We start from the raw sequence: 22977 nt of genomic DNA, 5'->3' as shown, positions 1-22977 counted from the left end.
ATCACTTTTTACTCTTAAAAAGGGCACAAGAACTCCGGATTTTCAATCAAATGAGCCCCCTTTGAAGTTAATACGACGACCCCTTCTATATGAAGCGCCTCTGGGAAAAAAATAAATGGAGTGTGGGGGGAGGCTATCTGCCCTCCAATCACTTTTGACTCTTAAAAAGTGAATTACAACTTTCAATTTACAATCAACTGAGCCCGCTAGGAATTTAGTACGAGCATCCCTTCCTTAACAATCATATTTGCCCCCAGGGCATAACTTACAACGCTCACCTCCTGGGCCTGGGGGCTGTGTCGACACCCGAGTTTTTTGCTATCAGAATTTAAAACTATTTTTAACAAAATGACTATCTCAAAATTTTTATCTGATGCATTTAGGGCGTGTAGGGGTGGGGGGGGGCTAGTTGCCCTCCGATATCTTTTGACTCTTAAAAAGTGAACAAGAACTTTCAATTTCCAATCAAATGAGCCTTCTCTGAAGCTATTACGAGCATCCCTTCCATAAGAACTATATATGCCCCTAGAGTATTACTCATAACGCCTGCCTCCAGGCCCTGGCGGGTTCCGTCGACACAGGAATTTTTCTTATCTGACCTTTGAACTATTTTCAATGAAATGGGTATTATAAAAATGTTATCGGATGGGCTAGGGGAAAAATGGTGTGTGGGGGGGGGGATCTAATTGCCCACGGATATCTTTTGAATCAAAAAATTGAACTAGAACTTTCAATTTCCAATCAAATGAGACCCCTCTGAAGTTTATACGAGCATCCCTTTCATAAGAGTCATATACACCCCCAGAACAACACTTACAACGCCTACCCCCGGGCCCTCGGGGGCTGTGTCGACACCGGAGTTTTTTGTTGTCAGAACTTTAAACTATTTTTAACAAAATGTCTATCTCAAATTTTTATCTGATGCACTTAGGGCGTGGAGGAGGGGGGCTAGTTGCCCTCCAATCTCTTTTGAGTTTTAAAAAGTGAACAATAACTTTCAATTTCCAATCAAATAAGTCCTGTTCAAATTTTCTACGAGTATCCCTTCCATAAAAACCGTAGACGCTCCGCTAGTCTAAGTCAAACCGCCTTCTTCCAGGCCTTAATATTTTGAACTGGCATGGAACATTTTATAATTTTATACGTAAACCAATTTCGCGAATATAGCTATTATAAAAAATTTATCAGATAGACATGGGAAAAAAGGGTGTGTGGGGGGGGGGGGGGGGGTACTTGCTTTCGGATATCTTTTGTCTCTTAAAAATTGAACAAGAACTTTCAATTTCCAATCAAATGAGCCCTTTAGGAAGTTTATAAGAGCATCCCTTTCATAACAACCATATATGCCCCCAGGGCATAACTTACAACGACTACCTTCGGGCCCTGGGGGGCTGTGTCGACACCTGAGTTTTTTGTTATCAGTACTTTGAACTATTTTTAACAAAATTTCTATCTCAAAATTTTTTTATGGTGCATTTAGGGCGTGAAGGAGGGGGGGGGCTAGTTGCCCTCCGACCTCTTTTGACTCTTAAAAAGTGAACAAGAACTTTCAATTTCCAATTAAATGAGCCCTCTCCGAAGTTTATACGAGCATCCCTTTCATAAGAACTATATATGCCCCTTGAGCACTATTCATAACGCCTGCCTCCGGACCCTTGCGGGTTCCGTCGACACATGAATTTTTCTTATCTGACCTTTGAACTATTTTTAATGAAAAGGGTATTATAAAAATTTTATCGGATGGGCTTGGGGAAAAAAGAGTGTGGGGGGGGGCCTAGTTGCCCTCGGATATCTTTTGACTTAAAAACTGAACTAGAACTTTCAATTTCCAATCAAATGAGCCATCTCTGAATTTTTTACGAGCATCCCTTCAATAAGAACCATATATTCCCCCAAAGCATAACTTACAACACCTGCCCTCGGGCCCGGGGGGCTGTGTTGACCCCTGAGTTTGCGTTATATGATCTTTGAACTATTTAAAAAAAATGTATCTCGAAGTTCTTATCAGATGGGTTTGGGGAAAAAAGGACGTGGAGGGGGAGGGAACTAGGTGCCCTCCAATCTCTTTTGAATCTTAAAAAGTGAACTAGAACTTTCAATTCCAATGAAATGGTATATATGCCCCCAGGGCATAACTTACAACGCCTGCCCCCGGGCCCTGGTGGTTTGTGTCGACACCGGAATTTTTGTTATATGATCTTTGATTTATTTTTAACAAAACAGCTATCTTAAAACTTTTGTTGGATGCATTTAGGAAAAAACGTTTTGGGAGGGGGGAAGCTGGTTACCCTCCAATTTCTTTTGACTCTAAAAAGTGATCTAAAACTTTCAATTTCCAATCAAATGAGCCATCTCTGAATTTTTTACGAGCATCCCTTCAATAAGAACCATATATTCCCCCAAAGCATAACTTACAACACCTGCCCTCGGGCCCCGGGGGGCTGTGTTGACCCCTGAGTTTTCGTTATATGGTCTTTGAACTATTGAAAAAAAAATCTATCTCGAAGTTCTTATCAGATGGGTTTGCGGAAAAAAGGACGTGGAGAGGGGGGGGGGAGCTAGGTGCCCTCCAATCTCTTTTGAATCTTAAAAAGTGAACTAAAACTTTCAATTTCCAATGAAATGGCATGTATACCCCCAGGGCATAACTTACAACGCCTGCCCCCGGGCCCTGGTGGGTTGTGTCGACACCGGAATTTTTGTTACATGATCTTTGATTTATTTTTAACAAAACAGCTATCTTAAAACTTTTATTGGATGCATTTAGGAAAAAACGTTTTGGGAGGGGTGAAGCTGGTTACCCTCCAATATCTTTTGACGCTTAAAAAGTGAACTAGAACTTTCAATTTCCAATCAAATGAGCCCTCTCTGAAGTTTATACGAGCATTCCTTCCATAAGAACCATATATGCCCCCAGGACATAACTTATAACCTTTGCCCCTGAAGACTGTGGGGGGGGGGGGTGTCCTGCTCAAACATATAATTTCCAGAACTTTCAACTACGTTGACCAAAATGGCTAAGTCAACATTTTGATTGGATGTGTTTGGGGAAATGGTGGGCGTGGAAGGGGTATCAGTTGCCTTAGAATCACTTTCGACTATTAAAAAGGGAACTGGCCATTTTAATTTCCAATCGAATGAGCCATTTCTGAAGTTTCTACGACAACGTTATCTATAAAAAACCTTATATGCCCCCAGGGCATAACTTACAACCCTTTCCCTGAGGACTGTGGGGGAGTTGTCATCCTCAAAGACCTAATTTCCAAAACTTAAAACCACGTTTAATAAAATGGCTAATTCAAAACTTTGATTGGATGTGTTTGGGGAAAAGGTGGGCGTGAGAGGGGGGTTAGTTGCCCTCCAATCACTTTTGATTGTTCAAAACGGCACTAGCCCTTTGAATTTCCAATCGGATGAGCCTTTTTTGAAGTTTCTACGACAACGCCTTCTATAAAAAACCTTATATGCCCCAAGGGCATGACTTAAAACCCTTGTCCTGAGGGTTGTGGGGGAGTTTCCTCCTCAAAAACATATTTTCTATTCGGAAATCCACTACGCTGCACAAAATAGCTATCTCAAAATTTTGATTGGATATATTTGGGGGAATGATTCGCGTGGGGGGGGGGGTAGTTGCCTTCCAATCACTTTCGACTATTAAAAAGGACACTAGAACTATCTATTTCCAATCGAATGAGCCCCCTTTGAAGTTTCTACGACGACCCCTTCCATATGAAGTGCCCCTGGCAAAAAAAATAATAAATAAATAATAATAATAACAAAACATTGGAGCCGTATGGCCTTTACTATAGGCAACGCTATAGCGTTGCGTCTGAAAGCGTTGATATCATTTAATCACAAACCAAATGTCAATTCCATGTGTTTACATATTCCATCAATTTTCAGATTTAATTTACCCCCACCATCTTCAACTATCAAGAAATAGCATATGATTCTTTCTGAGGGTCGATTACAGTTTATAGAAGTTCAAATTGAAAATGAAGTATTTTGTAGGCATCAAGACATGGCTAATTGTAGAAAAAGCCAAGATAGATAATCCGAGTGATTGAGAGGCAAACCTGGGATAAGCCCTTTTCAAAATTGTAGAAAAATGATGTTATTTCATTTGTTGATAAATATGTCTATCTATCAGAAAATATCCGTATAATATTCGAATATTGCATTTTTCCTGATGAATACATGTTTTCAACGTTACAAAGCGGGCAGCTGCCCAGGCTTTCTGGTATGCAGCTAGTCTAAACTAGGTCCCTTGAAATTGCTTTCCTTGGCACACCATCAATGTTATTACAAGTTTGCAATATCTCTTGCTTTGGATAAAGATTAAATAAAATACTGACAGTAAGGAACAGCACTGAAACTTAAAACTTAAAAAAAAAAAATCCCTGCTGACCAATGGTCTGCGTAGCACAGGCACCGATCACCTGATTTTCAGCCTTCGGTTGGGAGTACAATGCGGGGTTGGGGACAAATCATCCCACATCTGACCCGGTCGACCCTGACTGAGCTTACAGTCACACCTGACCCCCGTTCCAAACCAAATAACCAGCGGCACCAGGGCTTGAATTCCCTGTCTTCAGGATTTCAAGGCTAGCACGCTAACCACTCGACTAGGACAGAAACTTAATACGAGCAGAAATTATTACGTATATGAAGGGAGCTGCCTTCCTTAACCCTCGCTCTTAACGCTAAAGTCTTTTAAGTTTTTTTAAAAATACATCTCATTCAAATTCAACAGCCGTTGTCTTTGAGCAGTTTTTCTTAAAGTATTAACTAAAAGTTAAACTATAGCGGAAAGAGTGAGGGTTATAGAAGGGGAAATCGCTTCATATACGGACTAATTCATGTTCGTTTAATGTTGCTCCTTACTTTTAGCTGAAAAATTTATTTTTTTTTCTATATTTAAATTCTGACCTTTTTTCAGATCATACCAGGAAATCGTCCCCCCTTCGTGCAACATTTCTCCTGAGAAATTCCTACGGAAATTTCCTCCTTACGGAAAATCCCAACGACGAAAATAACTCACCCCCAAAAAGATTACAGTATATTTCTCAATAACAAATATTATGCGTGAACAATGGGCAAATTGCGTAACTTACAGCCCTTTCCCCGTGGACTAAGGGGGGTCATGTCATTCCTAAAGGCATAGCTAATGGACGTTTCAACTAGGCTGAATCAAACGGCTATCCCAAAATTTTCATCGAATGTCTTTGTTAGGAAAGGGGCGTGGGAGGGGGTCTAGTTGTCCTCCTATCTTTCTGGCCACTTATAAAAGGCATTATAACTTCTGCTTCCCGATCAAAAGAGGCCTCTCCTGATCTTCTAGGTTCACTAGTTCGATACAATCAACCCTGGGAAAAACAAGAAACAAGCAAAAACATAAACACGCATCCTTGATCCTTCTTCTAGCAAAATATGTAAAATTCCACATTTTTGTATATAGGAGCTTGAAAACTCTGTAACACAATTCTCTGATATGCTGAATCTGATGACGTGATTTTTATTAAGATCGCTTGACTTCTTTGGGTGTTTCCCCTGGGGCCATATCCAGGATTTTTGTTGGGTGGTGGAGGTGTTACAAAAACTTTAAAAAACACATCAAAAAAGTGTTAGGGCCTATATGCATTTTTGAAATTTCTACGAATTAGACAGGAATTTGAGGGGGGTGAAACCCCTACCTCCCTCCCCAGATACGACCTTGGTTTCCCCCATTTTTAGAAAATCAGTCAAAGTTTCTCAGGTTCGTAGTTTCTGATGGGTAACATTGAACTTATGAACTTTATATATTTTGAATCAACATAAAATTGAATGAATTGAATTGAATGAAAAAATTGAATCAAAAAAATTGAATGAATGAAAAAATTGAATAAAATTGAATGAAAAAAGAATGAAATTCTTTTAATGGATCGGTTGTTATCAACATTCTGTTTTTTAGAGTTTCGGTTACTTTTGAGCCGAGTCGCTATTTACTTGCAGTCCGTTACTACAAACTGTTTGATAGATTAGCAGGGAGCCATGACCCATTGTAATAAGGGAGCCAAGGAAATAAGAGCATGATCAAAGAAATATTTAAGGGGAAAGCTTGGAATAAAATGCAATCAGATGGGAAGGTAAAATTCTCCTAGATTTAAATTTTGCAAATGATTGTATCCTAGACAAAAATGTTTCTATACGACTGACGCTTTAGATGTTTTGAGAGTTCAGGGCACAGGAATAGGTTTGAAAATTAATATTAAGAAGAGTAAGTCACTTAAACCAGGAATAAATGAAGGCGAAGAGGTCATGTTGGATAACGAGAAAAATTATGCAATGGTTAAGTAGCGATTATAAATAATGCAATATACTGTTCATGTGGCAATTACTCGATGGGTCGGTGACAGAAATAGGATTCAGTTGCTCTTAGAATCAAATACATAATAAAACTAATATACATACTAACTAATATACTAATACACATAATAATAAACTTAGACATGGGATTATCTTGTGTATGTTGCAATTTCAGAAATCAAACTTTTCTTGGTAAAGAACTGTAAGTAAGAAGCGACTCGGCCCAATAGTAACCGAAACTCAAAAAAAAGAAATATCGATAACAATTAATAGGTACTTCTCGGTTATATAAAACACACTCGAGAAGTGAAGGTTGATTAATGCTAATAAAATAAAACAAAATTATGATGAAAATATAACAGTTTAGAAACAAATTTGGGCTATAAATTTGCACATTAGGGGGAGGGGGGAAAAATAGCATACACTAAGCAGGCAACCTAAACAAACCTAAACAAACCTATTCTAAACTAACCTAACCAAAATACCAACTAAATACTTAAATAAAATATAGCTACAATTTATTTTCCAACCCAGACTAAGCTAATTCTCTAGTATAAAGAAGTTGCTTGACTAGTTTCTCGTCTCATGTTCGCATCATTTGCGATCGAAATTCTCGAGTGTGTTTTATATAACCCACAAGTACTAATTAATAAATCAAAAGAATTGACTTTTTATGCTAATTCCAAATGTAGCCTATAAAATTCATTAACTTCAACGTTAAGGATCAAAAGCTACAATCCTGAGAAAATTTGCCTCGTTTACGAAAAGGGTGGGGGGATACCTACCAAAAGTTAAGTGATCTTAATGAAAATCACGGGTCTATGCTTTACCCCCCACCACACATACACACAAACCCGTAAAACACCCCCCCCCACGCGAAAAAGATTCCACCTCATTTAAAATTGAGCAGCCAAAGAGAAAGTACAAAATAGGTACCTCAAAACGTCGTTCCGATGTTCTAAGAGGTAACAAGAGGATAATTCCCTCCATGGAAAACTCCCCCAAACGGAAAATTGAGCAGCCACGGAGAAAGTACAAAATAGGTACCTCAAAATGTCGATCAGATGATTGTCTTAAGGAGTAATAAAAGGACCAGATATCAAAATCAGTTTTAGGACAGGGGCTGGTTGGTCTCCAATTACTTTTGAGTTATAAAAAAAGGACTAGAACTCTCAATTTCCGATCGAATGAGCATCGTCCGAAGTTTCTACAACCATGACGCAGAGGTGGGGATGGGAAAGGGGCAGTCCCCCTATAGGGAATAAATTCTGCTCATTTTGGAGTTAAATGTTACTCTTTACTTTCCTAATAACAGCGTAGACCAGAAATATTCCCAGAAATTAAGATGGATTAAATATCAATTTCTACCTCCAACTTCGCCCCCACTCCCCTTCATTAGAACTAATTCTGTATTTACTTGAAGGCTCAATGAGAAGTGGAAATGTTTGTCCGACTTGTAAAAACGTAATAAAAATGCATGAAAACGCTTTTTTGATGCATATTTTTGAAATACCGAAAAAAATTATGCACCCAAAACAAAAGTCCTGGAAACGGTCCTCGGAATTATATATCAATTTCTGCCCCCAGCCTCCTCTCGTCTCTCCCTTAGAACTAATTCGGTATTTATCTAAATGAAATGAAACTTACAATAATGTCCCCCCGTAAACTTATTACATTAACTTTAGAGATGATTACATCAATCCTAGAAGATAGGGAGACGGCTCATTCGAAAAAAAATTAAAAGTTTAAGTGCCTTTTTAAGTGATCAAACAGAATAGAGAGCAAGCAGCCTTCTTCCCTGGCCCCTTTTCCCCCAAAGACATCCAAATGAAATTGCCATTTGGCGAGATAGCCATTTGGTTCATTATAATCGAAAGGTCCAATAAATATGCCTCTGGGGATGACATGATCCCCCATAGCCCTTAGGAAAAGGGCTGTAAGTTTTACAATTTGTCCATTGCTTATAGACAATATTTGTTATTGGGAACATACGAATATTTATGAGTGTTCAAGTCCTTTTTTTATAAGTCGAAATTGATTCGAGACCAACCAGCCCCTGTCCTCAAACTGTTTTTGATATCTGGTCCCTTGGTTACCCCTTGGGACATCTGATCGACACTTCGAGGTACCTATTTTAGACTTTTTCTTTGGCTTCTAAATTTTGCGTGTAGGGAAATTTTCCAGGGGGGGGGGGAATTTCCGGGGGATTATTTGCAGGGAGGGGGTATTTTCCACGGGAGGATATTTTCAAGGGGTATATTTTCCGGGAGGGGGGGGGGGATAAACGCCGGCTCCCAAGAAATCACACAATTAAATTCCGCAGGGAACCCTAGACTTTTCATGCTCCTGTCTATAAAAATGTAGAATTTTGCTTTTCTTACCACAAAAAAGATCCGAATGAGTGTTTGCTTGTTTTTTCTCATGGGTTGATCGTATCGAACTAATTAACCTAGAATATCGGGAGATGGCTCACTCGAACGAAAATTATGTGTTCTAGTGCGTTTTTTCAAGTGACCAAAAAGATTGTACCACGAAAAAAGTGACGTTTTCTGAGTGTTGCGGGAGGACACCTCCCTTATTGTTTCAGAAAAATGTTTGTGATAATGATTTTGAAGGTTCACTTAACAAAACTGATTTGCTTCATATTTCATAAAATTTAGCACGGTCATGTGTAAGTGCTCATCAGCTATTAAGAAGGACTGGCGGTTGGTCCTTTTGTAGGCAGGGAGGCAGACGCCTCAAAGAGTACAAATATCCCGACTCTCACTTAGCCTTCAGCTAAACATAAAATAAGTTTTGTGGAAGGAGTGGAGAGAAAATAGATACCTAACATTCCTCTTGATTCCCAGGAAAATTTTGGTCTACGCCTTTATTATTGGTACAAGTGGGGGGGGGGGGGTGGAGAGGGGTAATAGTGCTATTGCGACATTCTCTTTCTATGCAGCGTAAAATACTAAAAGCACATACGTAACGACAGAGAGGTGGAAAAGGTGAGGCGGGGCATCATTCAGCAAATAAATTTTCTACTGTACCTTTATAAAACCAAAATTTCAACAATCCAAAAATAAAATTTTATAGTAAGAAAACACTTAAATCCAACGCGAGCCACGGTAATACAGTCCAAGAGAAAACTAAACCACAAAAGCGTAATAAAGCGTTGTGCTTCAATGCCCTGCAAAGCTGCCAGGCACTTGATTCAAACACTCACCTGAGCGTAGCTTACCATGACTAATGCTTTTCAAACTGTGAAGAAATTTGGTAATTTGAATTTTTCACTTTTTAAAACAAAATTTAAAATTTCGCACCTATATTTATTTCAACTATTCCTGATTCAAAAAATGAAATCCACAAATTTTACTGTTAAATAGACTAACAGTAAAAGAACAGAGCAAATGAACAAAATAAGCTACACTTAGTTAAGGCAGTGAAAATTAAAATTCACGATTGTATTTACTTCAACCATACACTTAATTGCCCCCTTCAATCATATAAAATAATTAAACTGAGCAATAAATACAGCAGGGCCGTATCTAGGATTTTTATTCAGAGGGGGGGGGGCCTTACCAAAAAAACTTTAAAAATGAATAAAAAAAAATTTATATGCATTTTTGTTATGTTTTTATGTATATTTTGTTATGCTTCTACACATGACATATGTGCTCAGTGAATCGTGATTTATTCGGTGCTAGCCAGTGCTATTTTACCGGTGCTGGAAGGTTACAGGAAGATCAGAGGCAACGCTGTAACGTTGCCTATAGTAAAGGCCATACGGCTCCAATGTTTTATTATTTTTTTTTTTTTTCCCGAGAGGCACTGCACATGGATGGAGTCGTCGTATAAACTTAAAAGGGGGCTCATTCGATTATAAATCGTGAATTCTAGTGCCTTTCTTAATAGTCGAAAATTATTGGAAAGCAACTTAGCCCCCCCCCCACGCCCATCATTTCCCCAAACACACCCAATCAAAATTTTTAGATAGCCATTTTGTTAAGCGTAGTTGATTTCCAGATAGAAAATATATTTTTGAGGAGGAAACTCCCCCACAACCCTCAAGGCAAGGGTTTTAAGTTATGCCCTGGGGGCATATTAGGTTTTTATAGAAGGCGTGATCGTAGAAACTTCAAAACAGGCTCATTCGATTGGAAATTAACGAGCTAGTGCCCTTTTTAATAGTCGAAAGTGACTGGAGTGTAACTAGCCCCCGCCCCCCCCACGCCCATCATTTCCCAAAACACATCCAATCAAAATTTTGAGAGAGCCATTTTGTTCAGAGTAGTTGGTTTCCCAATATAAAATATATTTTCGAGGAATACATTCCACCGCAACCCTCAGAGCAAGAGTTTTAAGTTATGCACTTGGCGTATCTCAGGTTTGTGTAGACGGCGTTGTCTTAGAAACTTCAAATAGGGTTCGATCGCTGGGACATTAAAGGGCTCGTGCCCTTTTTAACAGTCGAAAGTGATTGGAGGGCAACTATCCCCCCCCCACGCCCATCCTTCCCCCGAACATATCCAATCAAAATTTTGACATAGCCATTTTGTTCAGCGTAGTTCATTTCCAAATAAAAATTATGTTTTTGAGGAGGACACTCCCCCAAAGCCCTTAGGGAAAGGGTTGTGAGTTAAGCCCGGGGGGCATATAAGGTTTTTATAGAAAGCGTTGTTGTAGAAACTTGAAAACATGCTCATTCGATTGGAAATTAAAGGGCTAGTGCCCCTTTTAATTGTCGAAAGTGATTGGAGTGTAATTAGCCCCCTCCCCCCCCCCAGCCCCTCATTTCCCCAAACACATCTAATCAAAATTTTGAGATAGCCATTTTGTTCAGCGTAGTTGATTTCCAGATAGAAAACATTTTTTTGAGGAGGACAATCCCCCACAACCCTCAGGGCAAGGGTTTTAAGTTATGACCTGAGGGCATATAAGGTTCTTATAGAAGGCGTTGTCGTATAAAATTCAAAACAGATTCATTCGATTAGAAACTCAAAGGTATAGTGCCATTTTTATTAGTAGAAAGTGATTGGAGGGCAACTAGCCCCCCCCCCCCTACGCCCACTATTCCCCCAAACATATCCAATCAAAATTTTGTGATAGCCATTTTTGTTCAGCGTAGTTGATTTCCAGATTGAAAAAAAATATTTTTGAGGAGGACACTCCCACACAACCCTCAGGGCAAGGGTTTTAAGATATGCCCTGGGGGCATATAAGCTATTTATAGAAGGCGTAGTCGTAGAAACTTCGAAACAGGCACATTCAATTGGAAATTCAAAGGGCTAGTGCCCTTTTTAATAGTCGAAAGTGATTGGAGGGCAACTAGCCCCCCCCCATGCCCATCATTCCCCCAAACACATCCAATCAAAATTTTAGAGATAGCCATTTTGTTCAGCGTAGTTGATTTCCAGATAGAAAATATCTTTTTGAGGAGGACAATCCCCCACAACCCTCAGGGCAAGGGTTTTAAACTATGCCCTGGGGACATATAAGGTTTTTATAGAAGGCGGTGTCGTAGAAACTTCAAAAAGGCTCATTTGACTGGAAATTCCGAGGGCTAGTGCCCATTGTAATAGTCGAAAGTGATTTGAGGGCAACTAACCCCCCTCTCACGCCCACTTTTTCCCCAAACACATCCAATCAAAATTTTAAGACAGCCATTTTATTAAATGTAGTTTTAAGTTCTGCAAATTAGGTCTTTGAGGATTACAACTCCCCCAAAGCCCCCAGGGCACGGGTTGTAATTTAAGGATTCTCCGAATCCTTCATATTATTTCTTATGAAAGGGATGATCACATAAACTTTAGAGAGGGCTCATTTGACTGAAAATTTAAAGTTCTTGTTCACTTTTTAAGAGTCAAAAGAGGTTGAAGGGCAACTAGCCCCTCTCCCTCCTCCACGCCATAAATGCATCAGATAAAAATTTTGATAGTGACATTTTTTTAAAATAGTTCAAAGTTGTGAGAAGAAAAAGCTCCAGTTTCGACAAAGTCAACCAGTGACCCGTGGTAGGCATTCTAAGTTCGGGCCTGTTGCAAAATTTTTAATGGGGGGCTTATAAATTATGGGAAGGGGTTTTGTATGCGGGGGACAAATTAGAAATCTGTTATAATTATCCAATTATAAGGTTAAAATGCATATTATGTGATAGATGCAAAATTGCTTTGGCACACAAATTCCTATTAAGGTCAATTCCAAACAGCCGTGATCCCTTTGTGTCAGCAAGTGAAATGGACTAAACCCCCTTATTGGAGCTATTTTTTCAATCCATTCATTGTTGTCAATCACTGTCCACAAGTTATGCAAGCTGTCTATTGTTCATATATAAGGTTTTTATCAAGGAGGTAATTGAGACTTTGAAAAAAGCCTCATTCTATTTAAATTGAAAGTTTTAGATCCGTTTTTTAAAGTCAATAATAATCGGACAGTAAGCACCCCCCCCCCCCATGCCATAAAAACTTGAAACTTTTTGCAATCAAAAACGAACAAAAAAATAATTAAAAAATAAAACTTTCCGAAAAATAAGTTTTTCAAAGAAAAGTAAAGGCCATTTTAAACTTAAGCTCAGGAGATACAAATACCTGTTAAAATTCAAACTCAAAACGACCAGAAATTACTATTAAAGAATAAATGAAACCCAAAACGAACAGAAATTAAATAAAAAATAATAGCAAAAAACATACAACAAGTAATAATAATAATGAATAAATAGATATTAAAGCGAATTATGCTTAGAATGAATATGAAAATTAAGCTTAAACCGAAAACAAATATTTTACTATTAAAGTATAAATGAAACTTAAAGCGAACAGAAATTAAACAAACAATCAATGCGAACAAACATACAATATATATTAATGTAAATGAATAAATAAATCTTAAAACGAGTGAAACTTAAATTGAATGCGCAAATCAAGTTCGAATCAAATAAAAATAACTACAAACAAGAGTTTGGGTATTGTCTCACTGCGAAAAAAACAATCTACTTTTAACATCTTCACTGCTCCCACCGTCTTTACTAATAGTACTACCAAGGTAAGTGAAGCTGCTCACCTGATCAATCTTTTCGTTACCCAACGTCACATTTTCCTCTTCACTTATTCCTAGCCTTAGTGACTTAGTCTTCTTAACATTAATTTTCAAACCTATTCTAGCACCCTGAACTCGCAAAGCCTTTAAAAGTTCATTCATTTTGCTCATTTTCTTCTAGGATGCTTAAATCATCAACATAATCTAAGTCCAGGAGACTTTTCCTCCCCATTTGATTCCGTGGTCTTCCATTGCCTTTCCTGTACTCCTTAAGACAAAGTTCATCAAAAAAAATCCATATATAGGGGGATAGAACAAAACCCTGCTTAACTCCTGATTTAATACAAAACCAGCTGCTAACCTAATTTCCTACCTTAACCGTAGCTGTTTTATTTTCGTACATAGCACTTAATCACTTTAATGTATTTGTCTGGTATACCATACAAGGATAAGACCTTTGCTAAAGCTCTTCTATCAACAGAATCGAACGCTTGCTCATAATCTATAAAACTGAGGACCAAAGGTGTGTGACAACTCAGGGACTTCTCAATTATTAGCCTAAGAGTGAAAATTTGGTCAACACATCCTCTACCTTTTCTAAAACCGCACTGTTTTTTCTTAAAACTCTGTCTACAGTATTCTCAGTCTAAAAAGTATCATATTACTAAGTAATTAGCTATCTACAGAGACCAGACTAATGCCTCGATAATTTCCATACTCACTCTTATTACCTTTCTCATAAAAAGGCTTAATTAAGGTTTTCCTTAAATCGTTAGGTACTTCCCCTTTTTCAAAAATCATAATCATAATCTTCAGTAGCTTATTTCTATTCTCAGAGCCACCATATTTAACAAACTCATTACCACACCATCAGCCCCTGGAGCCTTATTATTTTTTAATCCTTTTAGTACTGTCGCTAATTCTTCCTCCCAAAAAATATCTTCCTCCACATCTAAGGTATCACAAACTTTTTCATAATCCTCTATATCTTTTCTTGCAACTCTATCTTGGTTTAGCAAATTCTCAAAATGTTCTGCCCATTTCTTTTTCACTCTTTCTGTATCACTAATTGTCTCCCCATTCCTATCTTTAACTGGGACAAGTCCGGATTGACTCCTTCCTCTCAATTTATTAACATGCCAGTACAATATTTTACTATTATGCTGTCTAGCTGCATCTTCCAGGTCATCTGCAATTTTATCCATGGCCTCCACTTTACACCTTCTTAGTTCATATTTTACTGCTTTCTCCACTTCCCTTACATTCCTCTTGTTTTTATATGATCTATCACTCAGATAATTATTGTGCAAGCCCCTTCTCCTCTCTATTAAAAATAAAGCATTGTCACTAATATTCTTAGCTGCAGTCCTAACTTTCTTCTCTAAGACACCTTCAGCGACTTCACAAATTATTTTTCTAAAATTATTCCAACCATTTTCCACATTGTCAATTTTAAACTCTTGAGTTTAGTATTCAACTGTTCCTGGAAAAATTCTCTCAAATTCTCATCCTGGAGTCTACCAACATCATAATTTTCCGGGAGATAGTTATCGTTCCGAAATTTCAGCTTTAAATTAACCCTAGACAATACTAAATGGTGATCTTTACTTTTAACATCAATAACAGCACTCCTATATACCCTAGTATCTTCTATTGATCCTGCCAGTCTTCGGTTTACTACAACATAATCAATAAGGTTTGCTGTCTTATCATCACGTGAATATCATGTTAACTTATGAGCCATTGTATGAACAAACATTGTATTGTTTATAACTAGATTGCTACACCTACAAAATTGCAAAAGTCTGTATCCATTACTGTTTTCTTTTCCTACATCAAATTTACCTAGGCTAGTATACCATCTATCCCTATTTCTAGCATCCTGGGTGTTAAAATCTCCAAGTAAAAACATTATATTTCTACCTGTGACCCTGTCTATTTGCTCCTATAACTTTAAGTAAAATTCATCTGAGTCACTAGTATCTCCGTCAGTCAGTTCTATAGAGGTATATACAATTATGGGTGATACCCTACACTTTTCAGTCATAAAATGAGCCATTAATACTCTATTATTAATACCTTCTCAGCCTAAACAAGACTTAGCAGCTTCCTTATTCATCATGAGCCCTACTTCCTGTCTATGAACCCCATCCTTCCTGCCTGAGTAAACTAATTCTATATCACCTAATTTCATGCTTCCTATGCTGGGTTATGAGTTTCTGAAACTCCTAATAAGTCCAGTTCGGATCGTCTGAATTCGTCAGTCAAAATGTCAATACGATAGTCATTTTTTAAAATCGTAACATTCCAAGTTCCAATTTTCATGCTCTTTGAATCATTGAAATTATTTTGGCCTTGGGAAAAGCAATGATCCCAGATACCAGCACAGGAGGGGGATCACATATCTTCTCAAATCTACGCCAAAATGCTTAAGCTGGCTTAGAACCAGACAGCAAGAAGTTCCTGGGACCTCCATTCAAATGGAGGCTTTGTGCAATCCTAGGCCCATCTTGGTCACACCATGGTTTTCAGCACTTGGCGATGCTCTTCTATCAACAAGAGTCAAAATCCTGCACAGAGTCTCAAGCCTATTACCTCCGACTCATTACATATTCATACCTACAAACATTATGCTACTATGGGGAGGCAGTCCATAGTAGATAAATTAACTAGGAAGAGGTTTTTCAGCCCGAAAACCTAACTGTAGTTTTACAGCCTCCCGTCATTAATAGAACTATGGCAGCAACTTACAAAAAAGCAACCCATGGTCCATACTAAACAACATTTTTAGTACAAGTTTTCAAAGAAAAAATTTAGGAAACAAAAATTCCAACCGAGGCTAATTTGAATACAGGAATACCCCACAAATTATACAAAACAAAAATTTTGTTGAGCCTAAAACCCCTCAAACATGACGTGACGTCAAATTAAAACATAGAGCACAGCACTGAAATTGCCCTTGACCTAAACCCATTAACTAGAGGTTTACTGTTCCCACCTTGAAAAACAAAGACAATTGCAATTTTGGATGGATAGCACTGATGTGTCCCTTTTTTACCCAGTACAGATAGGCTACTGGAAAATCTAGAGATGGGCAAGGGCTTAACCCTTTTGTTAGCATCTTACAATATCTTCTGAGATAGGACAGCTTACTAGGCTACATTGAGTTTTTTGTCTTAGCTTATTATTCCTCCCTAATAAGTATTTTTATGAGAATTGTTAGCTAATACTTTGGTTTCCACAGGCTAAGAGGAAATCAGTGGCTAGCATTGTTAGTTAACAATTGGTGGAGGGTGGAAGTGAGTCCATACTTTTCTCTCCTATGTAAACTGCAGACATAATCAGATAAGTTAAATGACGCTGAACTTCAGTATAGAAACAAGTTCCTTGATGTTCACTCTTATTCCTCTTAAGTTACTATAAAAAGTAATATCCAAGTTTATTATTCAAATTTTATATAGATTTTTAAAACCAAAAACATGAACAAATTAATTTTTGAAAATTGATTTTTTCTGATAGAACTACAAATATGCCTATGGTCATATTTCCATGTCTTAAAAAGGGAAAACCCTTATCATTAAGGTACTTTTCATAGTTTACTATTTTACAAACAGGGGAATTTTCTTGACATAAAAAAATATACTTCCTTGTTTGAATGACCTATCCCTGTGTTAACTAGGGCTCAACTGATATCGACTTTGGAGTCCAATATCAATATATTGGTATTGTACCAATACAATACCAATATAATTTGCCAATAAATTCTTCTCCCCAAAAATACCTAACCCAAAGTTTAAACCCTGTATTCTCTGCCTGCATTCATACTCACAAGCTTCTCCCTGATCTATCAAACAGTTCGTGGTGACAAACTGTAAGTAAGGAGAGACTGGCTCATAAGTAGCGGAAACTAAAAAAAAACGGAATTTTGATACCAATAGATATGTGAAAAGAATTGGCTTGGGGATAACACGCCCTACAAGTCATAGAATATTAATGAAAATCACACCATCAGATTCAGCGTATAAAAAACCCCACTGCAGAGGTATCAAGCTTTTATCTGCAAAAACGTAGAATTTTCTATTTTTTGCCAGAAGAAAGATCACAGATACGTTGGTTGAATTTTGTAATTTTTGCCACAAGAAAGATCACTGATGCATTCATTTGTTTGTTTTTTTTCAGGGATGATTGTATCAACCCAGTGAGAAATTAAAAATTCTAGTGCCCTTTTTAAGTGATCAAAAATTGGAGAGCAACTAGGCCCCGTCCTATGCCCCTTTTTTCTCAAAATTATCTGATCAAAATTTTGAGATAGCCATTTTGTTCAGCATAGTTGAAAGGCCGAATAACTTTGCCTTTGGAGATATCATGGCACCTCCACAGCCCCTGGGGAAATGTCTTTAAGTTATAAAATTTGCCAACTGTTTATGTATAATATTTATTATTTTGAAGCATGCATACATTTTTGGGTGTGAGGAGGGGTGAATTTTCTTCTGGGGAGTGATTTTCCACAGGAAGAATTTTCCACTGGAAGGGAAGTTTCCAGGGGGTGAATTTTTCAGGGGAAATTTTACACTGGGGAAATCTACCAGAATTCCTATACGGAATTCTTTTTATGTCTTGCTTTCTCTTTGCCGACTCAATTTTACGCATGGAGATGTTAAGGGTAACTGCCAGGGATAAATTTTCACCAGGATTGAATTGATCCTAGAGAATCTAGAGAACATATCCACGGGGAGGAAATAATACATTATGCCCACTTCTCTTTACTTAGGAAACATGATTTCCCTTGCTGTTCAAGATGCAAGACAGTCATTTTCCTAAATGCAGTTTTCAACAATTGTGATTCTATTAGTGCAGTTCTCCTTTTAGTCTGACACCATTTTTTAGAGCTTTTAGACTAGTTTTCAAAATTTCATAAATTGGTTTTTGCAATAAATCTTTACAATTAGGTCTAACCAAAATAACAGTTACTGAATCAGTTTTACATGGTAATTACTCTTCACTTGATAGTTTTTTTTTCAAAACATGCTGCTAAAATTTTGGTTACTATGGGTAGAGTTTGTTCAACTCAATACTTTTTGCTTTTTTTAAGAAGCTTCATTTTAATACCTTTAGCCATCCCTGAGATATTGCAGACACTCTATTTTGATAACCTGGATTCACATGATGTCTTTCAATTTAGTTTGACATCCCTCCTAATATTCCCTGAAAGTTTCAACTTAATACCCATAGCTGTTCCTGAGATGTTTGTATTTTTAGATATATTCCCCAATAACAAATACTATAGGTAAACAATGGGCAGATTGCATAACTTGCAGCCCATCCCCAGTGGCTGTAGGGGGCCATGTCTTCTGCAAAGGCATATTTATTGGATCTTTGAACTAGCTGAAACCAAATGGCTATCTCAAAATTTTGATTAGATACCAATGGAGAAAACAGGGGTATGGTAAGGGGGCTAGTTGCCCTCTAATCATTTTGTTCACATAAAAAGAGCATTAGAAATTAAATAGGCCTCCTTCCAATCTTCTAGGACCATTGATTTATATACAATCACCCCTGGGAAAAAAATAAACACATGTTATCTCTCTTCTAGCAAATATGTAAAATTCAATATTTTTGTAGACAGGAGTTTGAAATCTATACAGCAGGGTTCTTGGAAATGCTGAATCTGATGGTGTGCTTTTTATTAAGATTGCTTGACCTTTTGGGGGTTATTTTACCTCTTTTTCAAAAATTTGGCAAATTTTCTTAGGCTTGTAGCATTTGATGGGTAACATTTAACAATGAGTATTATATATTTGGAATCAGCACAAAAAGACAAATCATTTGATATGTTGTCATCAAAATTCTTTAAATTAGTTTCAGTTACTATTGGACTGAATTGTTCCTTAAGGGCTGGGCACATGTAGCTGATTTTGGGAACTGGTTTCCAAACCAGTGCTGATTTTAAAAGAAATTGGCATTGATTTGAGCTTGAAAAATTTTCTAGTTTTTGGTGCCAATTTACAAAATCAGCACTGATTTTCATCATGATCATTACCAAAAAAATAGGGATACAAATAAATAGTCACCCAGAGGTAACTGTGGTGAAAGACCCCACTACTGAGCTGAGAACTAAACTGAGAACCAAGCTGAGATCAATTAAACAACTATTAATAAACTCCAGTTGACTATTTGTGTCCATGATTTTTGTTTTGAAAATTTTGAGCAATAAATTTTTCTTTCAACAAACTTTTCTTACTGCTTGTCCACTGATGCTGAAATTGGTTTCCAAAATCAGCTACGTATGCCTAGCCCTTTACTTACACTTTGCTACCATAAACTGTTTGACTTGAATGTAATTTGGGCTACATATATGCAGATTAGGGGGGGGGGGTGAAAATTACAGTAACATACTTTTAGGAATGACATAATAAAGTATTTTAGAATTTCATTACTGTATTTTTCAGAATTTAATAGTGTTTCCTTCCAAAGAGGCTAACCACTAAACAAGAACCATCATGCCAATAAACAATTCTTACTTCATAATATGCAGAATAATTGTAGTCAGCTGATTTTCTAGGTGTTCTACTTTTATTTACTTTTTGTGCACTTTTTTTTTCTTATACATATATAAACTTCCTTTGTTTCTAAAATTGCATGGCTTTGTATTTAGAATATTTGCAATAACAATTACCATTTATTTGATCATTTTATTTTTTTATAAGTATGTTAATTCTATCTTTTTTCAGAAATTGTATGCCTTTAAATTTCAAATATTTGCAGCAGTAATTGTCATCTATTTGACTTTTGACTATCTCAAATGAACTCATCATCAATTCTTAAAATATTACTGTACAACATAATAATATAGAAGGCAAATTTTAAAATAAAAAGGCATTAATATATTTAGAAAAAAAATATAAAAAGTCAATGAAGGCAGTTTACAACTAGAGAAACTTTTGAGTATAGTTTCTCTGTATTTTATAAATTAAGAATATTTTTTCTGCATTCTATAAATTAAGAATATTTTACTAACATGGTTTCTTCTTTTGAGAGTACCCAATAAATAAGTACCAACTATCCTTTAGAAATGATTTAAAAGGCAAATAATTTACCTTAAATTACCTTAAATCGCACTTGCTAGCGATATGGACGAGTCCAGTGTACGCCAGTTAGTGATGATAGGGCCGCGGGACATCAGCTTCATCCCATTGCGTGAGCCATAGTTTGGTTTCCCATTCCTTATCGAGATTGGCTTTGAAACTGTCAACAGATGGTGAACTCACTGTTGTTTTGCTCAGATCGTTCCAGAGGCTTATGATGCGGTTGGAGAAGAAATGGTTCCTCTTCCTTGTATTAGCACACTTCCGAAAAAGCTTTGCTGAATGACCCCTGGTTCTTGACAACTGGGCAGGCTAAAAGAGGTCCTTGTTGTCAGACTTCAGCAGCTTGTAGGTCATTATCATATCACCTCGTTGCTGACAGTATGTCAGAGTTGGTAGCTTGAGGCTCTGCAGTCGGCATTCATACTCTTTGTCTCTGAGCCCCTTTACGCATTCTGACGCCCGTCTTTGGACAGACTCGAGAGCCATCTGGTCTGTTTTATTAATTGGCGTGGTGACACACATTCCAAATTCTAATCTTGGTCTCACCAGGCTCTTGTAAAGTTTTGTGATTATTGCAGAGGATCTACTTGTCATTGTACGTTTGATGAGACCGAAAGTTTGGTTTGCCTTTGCTACTGCAGCTCGGGTGTGGCAGTTGAAATTAAGGTCTTCATCTACAACGACCCCCAGATCTCTTTCTGAGGTACTCTCAGAGAGTGGCTGTCTCGAACCGGCATTTGCTGACATCAAGTATTGCCATCATTGGTTATTTCTTCCAAAATGGAGAACCTTGCACTTTTTAACATTAAACTCGAGCCTCAATATCTTGGCCCATTTGCCAAAGCTGTCAAGATCTGACTTTATTGAGGTAACACCTTTCTGAGTTCCAGCAGGACCAATGAGCTTTAAGTTGTCGGCGTACAGGCTAAGCTTGCTTGTAACGGTTCTTGGAGCGTCATTAATATATACATTGAAGAGTGTAGGTTCCAAAACTGTTCCTTGAGGAACACCGCTTAAGACCTCAGCTATTTTGGAGTAGTAAGCTCTGCCACCTTCACCAAAAACTCTGACCTGCTGCTTTCTTCCCTTTAGGAAAGACGTGATCCAGTCCACCACTCCCTCTTGAATTCCAATTGCCTTCAGTTTCAAATGAAGCCTTTGATGGCAGACTTTATCGAAGGCTTTAGCAAAGTCTAGCAAGACCATATCCACTGGGAGACCTTGGTCGAGGAGCTCAGTTATGTAATTATACAAGTCAATCAGATTGGTTTTGACTGATCTGCCTGGTCGGAAACCATGCTGTTGTTTTGATAGAAGATTATTTGTGATCAAATGTCTAAGAACGGCAGTGTTGACAATACCTTCTAGGATTTTCCCAACAGCAGATGTAATACTGATTGGCCGATAACTGCAAGCTTTGCTCTTATCTCCTGCTTTATGTATTGGCGAGATATGGGCTACATTCCAGTCCATTGGTATGACTTTAGTGTCAATAGATTTCTGGAAGAGTCTTGAGAGGGGCATTGCTAGTTGGGAATGAGCTTCCTTTAAGAGTCGTGGATGTATGCCATCTGGCCCAACAGACTTATTTGGATTAAGCTTTTTAAGCCAAGATTCGAGCTCAGCCTGATCTACTCTTATTGGTGACATTTGAGTGGTGATTTTGTAGCATGGTGGGGTTGGCAGGGGGGCTTTGTCTGCGGGTGTGAAAACTGATGTAAATTGGAGGTTCAAGGCATCAGCAATTTCTTGGGGGTCATTTGACTGGGCTCCATTACAAACCAGCTCCGAAACCGTGTGTCTACCAGGCTTATGTGCTGAGGCATATTTCCAGAACTTCTTGGGATTGGTTTTTGAGGTTGCTGCGATGGCCTCCTCGTATTTATCTATCAGTTCTCTGGACAGGGCTTGAACTTTGTTCCTTGCGGCTTTGAACTTTACCAGGTAGTCCGTTCTGTGGGGGTCCTGATTTATGAGCTTCGACAGTTTCTTCTTCTTGTTCCTTGCAGCTTTCATTTCTCTGGTCATAAAGGGAAGAGTTTTCGGTTTTCGTCTCCACGTGGTAGTTGTATTTCTACTGACGGCGTCTAACAACATATTTTTCATTTTCTCCCACGTGTCCTCTACCTCCATCGTTTCGACAAATGACCAATCGCACTGACAGAGTTCACGCCTGATTTGATTGTAGTTTGTATACACATGTCTGGTTAGATTCGATGTCTGTGGGTACAATCGAAATCGGCATTTTATAGCTATGTGATCACTATTTCCAAATGGGGGTTGCGATTCTATATCAATGAGTGACTCAGGATCATTTACCAGAACGAGATCAAGGAGTGAAGGATTCTGTCCCTCTCAATATCTGGTCGGGAATGTCACTGCCTGGAACAGTGAGTGTGCTTCTAAGCAGTCAAGAAAAGACCGCGTAACTGCGTTACTCGTGTGGCCGTACCCCTCAGTCCACTCAATCATAGGTAAGTTAAAGTCGCCGACTATGACTAGATTCTTACACTTTCGAGCAGCACCA

At 37.9% G+C, this 22977-nt stretch overlaps 1 protein-coding gene across 3 annotated transcripts in view; it reads right to left on the bottom strand.

Annotated features, from left to right (window-relative positions):
• Positions 1–22977, bottom strand: part of LOC148952614 (uncharacterized) — a 171054-nt gene that overhangs the window by 146177 nt on the left and 1900 nt on the right. The window contains exon 1 of one of the 3 annotated variants that reach the window (XM_089089037.1): positions 9378–9432. The exons of the other annotated variants lie outside the window; for them this stretch is intronic. The gene's annotated coding sequence lies outside the window, so the exon portion shown is untranslated. Of the gene's footprint in view, positions 1–9377; positions 9433–22977 lie in introns of those variants that run through there. 3 annotated transcript variants of the gene reach the window in all.

The sequence above is a fragment of the Artemia sp. Qi Xiang Cuo genome, chromosome 5 (assembly GCF_049724085.1).
Source record: "Artemia sp. Qi Xiang Cuo chromosome 5, ASM4972408v1, whole genome shotgun sequence".
NCBI classification, from domain to species: domain Eukaryota; kingdom Metazoa; phylum Arthropoda; class Branchiopoda; order Anostraca; family Artemiidae; genus Artemia; species Artemia sp. Qi Xiang Cuo.
This window is presented reverse-complemented; position numbering and strand designations above follow the sequence as displayed.